Below are 9615 nucleotides of genomic sequence, written 5' to 3' on the forward strand. Positions count from 1 at the left end.
GGGACCAATAAAATTATATAAAAAGTAGTACTAATTGGTCCGTAACAACTCTCCCCAACTTAGCATTTTGTTTGTCCCTAAACAAAAGTTTCCACCATCACAACCAAAGCAATGACACAAAAGATTGAAACAAGGATTTACCAAGGACATTCAAATGGTTCAAAAGTGTTTGGCACTTTCTCAATCCACCTATCTCAATTCTAGACAAAACATGAATAAGAGAAATGGTTGAGTGCAAAAATCATAACAAGGAATTCAAAACCATGTATGTCAAAATTGAATCAAACTTACACACACATCATAATAATGATGAATAACATGAAGGGTTACTTTCACTCATCTAAGCAATTAAATCAGCAACAACTCAAATCATGCGGTCATCAAAACAAATACCAAATCATGTGAAAAATGAGAATCAAGAGGTCTTTCAAGGGTTGTAATGTGGCTTGGGTTACAAGAAAAGGGTATGATTAAGAGAATTTAACAAAAATGCCTATCTTAAGGGAGCATTCCCAAACATTCAACTCTACACAATTTCCATTTCTTTGATACCCGTCTTTTTTCTTTTCTTTTTCTTTTCACATCCACACAACCATGAGCCTTTTCTTTGTTTTTTTCTTTCTTTTCTTTTTCTTTTCTCTATGGTTTCAAGGGTGATTTCTTTTTGTTGTTTCTTTTCATACTTTCACCCTTTCATAAAAACTCACTTCTCCAAGTTTCTAATCAACCCTTTTTTTTTTCTTTACTCTCCCCAACTTTAGATTCCATAACCAATTTTATTCACTAATTCTCCCTACTTAGACATAAGCAAAAGGCAAAATTTGCAAACAACTCGGTTTGAGGGTTCAATTGATACGAAAGAAATTAGGATTCATTTATTCACAAAATTTTCAATTGATTTTACAATTATCAATCAAATGAATCCTAAAATAAGCTCAAAGGGGGTTAACTAAGGATCACTCCTCATAAGGTTAGTTGATTCAAACTTTTTGGTCAAGTGGTTTTTCTCATACAAACAATGCCTCTATCATTTTCAAAATTTTCATACAAAAATAGATTGATGCATGATTTAGCATGATAAGAATGAGTTGAAATAATGCTCGGTTTCCCGCATTTTAATGTACAATGGAAAGCTTCCTCACAATTGGTTAAGTCCTATTTGATTCAAAAATGACATATATTTCAATGAATTTATGATATGGAATTTGCACACACCATCAAACTACTCATGTTAAGTCTAGAAAGCGATAAAGTGTACCTTGAAATGCCGACACTAATTCTTATCATCACCACTCGAAGTGTCCTATGCTTCTTTCTTTGCGAACATTTCATGGTTGCTTTAAGCTTGACTTAAGAGTAAGAACAATTAAACAAAAAATGTTGGTAAGCCAAATTGATTGTAACACACTTAAATCTCAAAGAGTATTCATGCAATTACAAAACAACTAACAAACCAAAGTTTTGGTGAACTAGAGCCACCCAAAAGTACAATCAAAATTTTACAAAAGCAAAAATAATACAAAGAAAACTCAAAATAAAACAAACTCCTCAACCTTCCTCCTCTTGGCCACCACCAACAGATCCAAGGACGTCCTCCATCTCATCATTATGGTTTGCACCACCTGGGAAGGAAATGTGCGGGCTTCAGGTGCAAGGAAAGTGTTATGAAATTGTTGCTGCATAGCATCAAAGATGAATGATTGAGACCTCCTAGAGGCCTCAAAGCTCTCACAGCAATAATTGGCAAACGCCATCTGGTCGAAGACTGGAGTAGTGCAGGCTCGGGGTCTAGAGGACGAAGTCTCAGCTCCTTCGGCTCTGCCCATATGGCTTTGGCAGAACCTATTCAGATAAGCATCGTTAATCACACTAGTGATAGAGAAATGTACTTCATTCGGAATGGCAACATTCGCCCGTCGACAAAGTCCCATAATCAGCCCAGGGTATGCAAGCACACCTGCTTTACCACCAAATTTTGTTCCGCTTATAGCCATCTTACGCATTTCCCCCGCTATGATTGATGCTACATCCACAGATTTGCCGATCATGATGTAATACAACAAACACCCTACATCCAAAGGGATCGTGGTGTTGTGGCTCTTTGGTCGGATATTGTTCAACAGCAGCACCAGAAATGCCCTTGCTTCCAGATTTAGATTTTCTCTTTTCCATGACTTTGGAAGTCCTTGATCATTTAAGTCAAATGTCTTTCCTGCAAGGCACAAGGTAGCGCTCACCGCTGGAAGATCCCAAACGTTGGACAATTCCTGGGTACGATACTCGCACGCTCATTCTCTCCCAAGGTGAGAGGGTTACCAAGATATGTGTTAATTGCATCTCTGCCAAAAGAAATAATCTTGCCTCTCACTCTTGTTTGGTAATTGAAAGCTACTCCCTCTTCGAGATGCAGAGCATTGGCATAAAATTCTCTCACAATGTCGTAATTGATTGCCTACTCTGGTTCACAAAGTTTGGTCCACCTTCTTCTCTCAAAATTTGATACCAAATTCCGATAAGTCCCACCCTGTGATAAACGGATGAACCTTTCCGGTTGGATGGTTCTCTTGATTAATTTTTCAAATCGTTCTTCATGTTCATCACTTATGAACCGTCTCAATGAACGAGGAGGACCGGAAGCCGTGGTTTTTGTTCTCTTAGACATCTTTTTGAAGTGCACTTGATTCTTTGTTAACAGTTGGGATTTGGGAAATGGAGAGGGAATTTTTTAGTTTTGGAAGTTTTGGAAGTGGGAGTGGAAAAGAGTTGCTGTTTTGACTATTTTTAAACTAAAAGAGAATGGACAGAAAACTAACCTAAACAGAATTTAAGTGGTTCTGCCATGCTCCGTTCGCTGGGCGAACTTTGTTCGCGGCGCGAACTGAAGCTTTCCATTCAGTTCGCGGGGCGAAAGCTGGTCACGGGGCGAACTGAAGGAATTTCTGAAAAAATTAATTGGCAGTGGACAAAACTCAAGTTTCACAAAAATTAACACAACAGAATATCATATCAGCATAATTGAGAAAATGCAGACTTACAACGTTGGGTTGCCTCCCAACAAGCGCTTTGTTTAACATCGTTTTGAGCTCGATGGTTCAATGATTAGCTCGGTCCGGTGTAACACCCCAAAATTTGCCCTCCTCATTCATGCATTCATTTTTAGGTCATTTAACATTTCACATTGCACTTCATCATTATCAATCAGAATTAGATACATTGCATTTCATCATGTCAATCGGGATTGGCTCCAAGAAGCTTGAACATCATCCAGGACACTTTGTGGGTTCTATTCAGATGATCAGTCAACACAAGGGAAAGACTTGAGTTACTTCCAACAGGTTCAAATGGGGTCTATTCATCAGTCAAAACGTTAATCTTGAAGGAGCAAAAGTTTGTTCATGAGCTGTCATGGGTCGCCTAGCGAGTCCCAAGAAAAGCCACCAGAATCACCTACGCTCAGAGGAATTTCTTGAACTGTCATGCTCGCTAGGCGAAGCCCACGTGTTTTGAAAAAAAAAATAACGAAAAAATAAATAATAATAAATAAATAAATAAAATATAACAGAATTTTTTTGGACTTAGGCCTCTCTCATCTGAGCCCACAGGTCCACAAAAATCAGGTTATAAATTCAGAGTTTCAGTGAAACAAAAGGCCATTCTATTCCTACTACCCTGGAAGGGAAAAGATAGTGAGAGAAGAGCTATTACACCTTATCAGGAGGTGATTGAGACCGTCAACATTTGTACTGAAGACGACAAGAAAGAAATCAAGATTGGGGCCAGTCTACAGGCCGAGGTGAAAGAACGATTGATCATTCCTATCAAGATATGCCAGGTTTCAAGAAATGCCTGCACCTAAAACAGAAAGAGAGGTTCGTGGCTTCCTGGGGAGATTGAACTACATTTCAAGATTCATATCTAATCTTAAAGCCACATGCGAGCCATTGTTCAAAATGCTGAGAAAAGAGCAAGAGGTCAGGTGGGATGATGATTGTCAGAAAGCTTTTGAAAGAATAAAAGAGTATTTGCAGGCGCCCCCGATTCTAATGCCTCCAGTAGAGGGAAGAGCGTTGATCATGTACTTGACGGTGTTAGAGAGGTCAATGGGTTGTGTGCTCGGTCAGCATGACAAGTCAGGTCGAAAAGAGCATGCAATATACTACCTTAGCAAAAAGTTTACCGACTGTGAACAAAGATACTCACTGCTCGAGAAAACTTGCTGCGCTTTGGCATGGGCTGCTCGCCAACTAAGACAGTATATGTTGACTCACACGACTCTATTGATATCAAAGATGGATCAAGTCAAGTATATTTTTGAAAAGCCAGCGTTTTCCGGAAGGATTGCTAGGTGGCAAATGATGCTGACAGAGTATGACATCCAATACACTTCACAAAAAGCCATCAAAGGAAGTGTCTTGTCAGACTATCTTGCCGAACAACCGATTGATGATTAACAACCTATGAGGTTCGATTTTCCTGATGAGGACATCATGTTTCTCAAATCGAAAGATTGCGAGGAACCACTCCCGGAGGAGGGGCCTGACCCTGAATCCAAATGGATTATGATGTTTGATGGGGCGGTCAACATCAATGGTCGCGGAGTTGGTGCAGTGTTGATCACACCGGAGGGGGTTCATATGCCATTTTGTGCCAGAATAACTTTTCCCTGCACCAACAATGAAGTCGGACGAAGCAGAATGGGTCCGTTCTCGATACAATCAGCTGAGCCTAGTTGAGGAAAAGAGACTAGCAATTATATGCCATGGCCAACTGTATCAGAGACGAATGAAGAGAGCATTTGATCAGAAAGTGCGCCCTCGGGAGTATCAAGTCGGTGAATTGGTACTCAAAAGAATTCTTCCTCCCAACACAGATCACAGGGGCAAATGGACACCGAACTATGAGGGTCCATATGTGGTTAAAAGAGTTTTCTCTGGCGGAGCTTTGATTCTAACAACCATGGATGGCAAAGACTTCCCATCCCCTGTCAACTCAGACGCAGTTAAAAAATACTGCGCATAAAATAGACCCGCTGGACAGTAAAAAGAAGAGTCCAGGCAAAAAAGAGCATCCCGACGAACCAAAAAAAATAAATAAAGAGGTTCGGGCAAAAATTAGGGATATAAAAATAAAAAAGAGAGTACACCCGGTGAGTCGAAAACCCGAAAGGGCGGCTCAGGCAAAAAAGGGTATCCCGGTGGATTGAAAACCCAAAAGGGCGGTCCACGCAAAAGAGGGAATAAGCGAATGACTGCAATCTGAGTTCATCCCTGTTATATCACCGTTTCATTCAATCCGGCAATCTTCGAAGGTTAAAGATCGACTAATCATCCACTTCAGAAAGCAAGATGAGCAGAGCGTCTTGAGGTCATACGAGCCATAGCAGAGTCGAAACTCAGTGGGACCCCGTATCCACATTGCCATTAGGATAGTTTCTTTTGTTCAAATTACAGCAATCGCCTCTTTTTAGGGATCAGCTTATTGATGTACTCGCCTATTCCTGGCACAAATTTTTCAGTTAAAGAGCCTCTTTATTTTTCATTTATCAGTTTGTTTGTAGAAGATGTCTGAATTCCTGATGAAACATATTGCATCTGAATATAATGGTGGCTTTTGTAGATGATTTGCACAGGAAAACATTTAAAATTGCTTTGAATGTGCCTAATCCCGGACGGTGAATTCAAACCGAGCAATTCCCCCGGGACATACGTGTGTGTTTGCAGGTCACAGGGACTGGATGCCAAGTCATGAATCCTCATCCCCAAGCGGTTGACAAAGGCTCTCCTCAGTAGAGCATGTCCCCCAGTAGAGTTGCACCTTGTATCCCCAGCAACAGCGGAGTAGTTGCATACCCAACAAACAAGAGGGTAGTGTTCCCAGTGTTCATCTCACTCCCCTGCAGATTATTTTTAACATATTTGTTTTGATCCTCAGCCTGAGGACGATTAGCAAGTTCACATCCCTAGCAAAGGTCGATTCCTACGACATTTCCCCAAGAAGTGATTTCCCCACAGACTCTCCTCACAGAGCCTCGCCAAACAAAGTTTCCATAGTTGATACTTCCCCAGCAAGGTCAACTTTCCAGAAAAAAGCCGATTTATTTTCGGTGGCTCCCCGGTCCCGGCAGACGGATCGTTCCCCACAGAGCATTCAAGGATTGATACAGCGATTCGCTCCCTCCCAGAGTTGCTTCCCCAAGCAGATTTCTTTTTCTTTTGCATCATGCATAACATTTGCATTTGCATTTGCATGCATATCAAACATACACATAAGCTGATAAACAGGTTCTTCAAAGCAGACTGAAGAATTACTTTACAAGCAAAGTCATGAGATTCAGCTAGAGGATCAAGTGTGTGTGATCCAGCATGAGGGTCATTTCGAAGATTCAGCCTGAGAATCGTTTTCCAAAGAGCCAGCCTGAGGTTCAATTTGAAGATTCAGCCAGAGAGTCGCCTGTAAGCGTTATTTCCCCAGCAAACCAGCTAGAGGAGTAGATTGACAGTTCAACAAAAAATCAATCTACAAGAGGTCCAGCCCGCGGATCGCAATTTAAAAACAAAAGTCTAATTGAAGGGTCGTTACAACATGTTCTAGCCTAAAGAATATGTACGAAGCCCAAAAGTGGAGTATTCTCGGAGCTGCATATCTAACATGAAGGTTGGGTGTAGATTTGAAAGAGGGTCAACCAGCGCATGCCTCAGATGCGAGATCCTGATGATGGGAATTTATCATCAAGTCGAAGCAGATCTAGCCAGAAGATCGAAGAAGATCTAGCCAGAAGATCGAAGTCAGGTCTAGCCCGAAGACCGGAAATAGATTCAACCAGAGAATCGAAGAAAATAGATTCAGCCAGAGAATCGAAACAATTCAGATCTAGCCAGAAGATCGAAGTAGATTCAGCCAGAGAATTAAAGAAAATAGATTCAGCCAGAGAATCGAAACAAAGAAGATCTAGCCAGAAGATCGAAGTCAGGTCTAGCCCGAAGACCGGAAATAGATTTAGCCAGAGAATCAAAGAAAATAGATTCAGCCAGAGAATCGAAACAATTCAGATCTAGCCAGAAGATCGAAGTAGATTCAGCCAGAGAATCAAAGAAAATAGATTCAGCCAGAGAATCGAAACAAAGGAGATCTAGCCAGAAGATCGAAGAAGATCTAGCCAGAAGATCGAAGTCAGGTCTAGCCCGAAGACCGGAAATAGATTCATCCAGAGAATCGAAGAAAATAGATTCAGCTAGAGAATCGAAACAAGTCAGGTCTAGCCCGAAGACCGGAAATAGATTCAACCAGAGAATCGAAGAAAATAGATTCAGCCAGAGAATTGAAACAAAGGAGATCTAGCCAGAAGATCGAAGTAGATCTAGCGAGAAGATCGAAGAAGGTCTAGCCCGAAGACCAAGAATAGATTCAGCCAGAGAATCAACAAATATAGATTCAGCCGGAGAATCGAAACAAAGTAGATCTAGCCAAAAGATCGAAGTCATGTCTAGCCAGAAGATCGAAATTGATTCAGCCAGAGAATTGAAACAAAGAAGATCCAGCCAGAAGATCAAAATCATATCCAGCCCAAGGATCAAAATCATATCTAGCCAGAAGATTGAAATCATATCCAGCCCGAGGATCAAAATCGTATCCAGCCCGAGATTCAAAATTAACATCCAACCAGAGGACTAACTTAAGTATAGATTCAGCCAGAGGATCGAAACTCCAGATGAAGCCAAAAGACTGATTCAGATTCAGCCAGAGGATCGGAAGAGAAATAAACAGCGTGGTGTATTTCAGCATTTTTGTGGTGTTCTCAGAGCGTAAATTTTCGGCCTGTCTTTGGTATTCAATCACAGCTCACCCTGTTTGTCTGATAAGCTGTTCGCTTTCATCCTGCTCGGGTTAGCTGATGACTGAATAGGGGCAGCTGTAACACCCCAAAATTTTCCCTCCTCATTCATGCATTCATTTTAGGTCATTTAACATTTCACATTGCACTTCATCATTATCAATCAGAATTAGATACATTGCATTTCATCATGTCAATCGGGATTAGCTCCAAGAAGCTTGAACATCATCCAGGACACTTTGTGGGTTCTATTCAGATGATCAGTCAACACAAGGAAAAGACTTGAGTTACTTCCAACAGGTTCAAATGGGGTCTATTCGTCAGTCAAAACGTTAATCTTGAAGGAGCAAAAGTTTGTTCATGAGCTGTCATGGGTCGCCTAGCGAGTCCCAAGAAAAGCCACCAGAATCACCTACGCTCAGAGGAATTTCTTGAACTGTCATGCTTGCTAGGCGAAGCCCACGTGTTTTGAAAAAAAAAAGTAAATAATAATAAATAAATAAATAAAATATAACAGAAAATTTTTGGACTTGGGCCTCTCTCATCTGAGCCCACAGGTCCACAAAAATCAGGTTATAAATTCAGAGTTTCAGTGAAACAAAAGTCCATTCTATTCCTACTACCCTGGCAGGGAAAAAGATAGTGAGAGAAGAGCTAACAGAGTTCAGAGGAACCTCCAGAGACTGAAGGGAACTCATCTGCAAAGAACCAATTCCCTCTCATATAAACCCTAAGAGTGCTTTGCAAACCCAACCGTGCCATTCAATTTCAATCGATCCTCCCCAATCAGGTATGCCCTATTTCCACTACTTTCAACATGAAATTTTTGATACCCTTTTAATGTATTTGTTTGACAAGAGCTTTAGGCCTCCTACCCTTGGTTGCTTTTTGTGAGCTTTTGTGAATTTTAATGGCATGATTCATGTGGTTACATTTTGATTTGGGGGCAACTCTTGATTACCCTATCTTGTTTCTCTAACCTGTTTGTTGAGTTTTTTTGTGAGGGCTCACACGACTCTTGCAGAGATGGCTTGCCTGGTGTTCCACTTTATTTGTGGGATACCACCTGGAGGCTTATTCCGATTACCTGTACTGACTCGCTTTCTTTGATGGTGCTAGCTTGAGAGATCTCTGGGTTTCTTATCTCTTTATTTGTTGTTGCTTCGGATCTTTATCCGTGTGGTAGATCTCTTAACCCCCTTTATCTTTCCCGCATTTTACTACTTTTTGCCTAAAGACCTCCATAAGGAGGCAATTGACGGATAAAAGGGATCAATAGTCAATCCCCCGTTATTCAGTGTGTCGTTCTTTAAGATCACACTACGTGTCGATGCTTCAGAACAAAAACCCCAGATCTTTTGTCCGGTCAGTCAGTGGAGAGGGTTCCGCCTTTCTGAACCCCCACTTTTTGTCATGAGCTCACCCTGTCCAGGGTTAAGAGCTATGAGGTCTTATCCTCATTACCCCTTTTGCATGAGCGTTCCTACAACGCAGACAAACTCATTGATTTTTCTTCTCCTAAGAACACGGTTACTCCTTCTACTACAGGCGAGTAAGTCTCCAAAGGTCGAGCATCTGGTAGATTGCGTAGTAACGTCGTTCATGCCAACCCTTAACCCGTAGTTAGCCGAACTACGGCTTGCTCTGATTCTCATTCCAGATGAGATACTTAGGCATAAGACGCGATTTCTTAGCGAACACACTCCCCCCTAACCCATAGGTAGCCGAGCTACGAAGACTCTGATTCTCATATTCAGATGAGATACGTATGCAGTGGATGCGAC

Source organism: Lathyrus oleraceus, chromosome 7, assembly GCF_024323335.1.
Source record: "Lathyrus oleraceus cultivar Zhongwan6 chromosome 7, CAAS_Psat_ZW6_1.0, whole genome shotgun sequence".
Taxonomy (NCBI): Eukaryota; Viridiplantae; Streptophyta; class Magnoliopsida; order Fabales; family Fabaceae; genus Lathyrus; species Lathyrus oleraceus.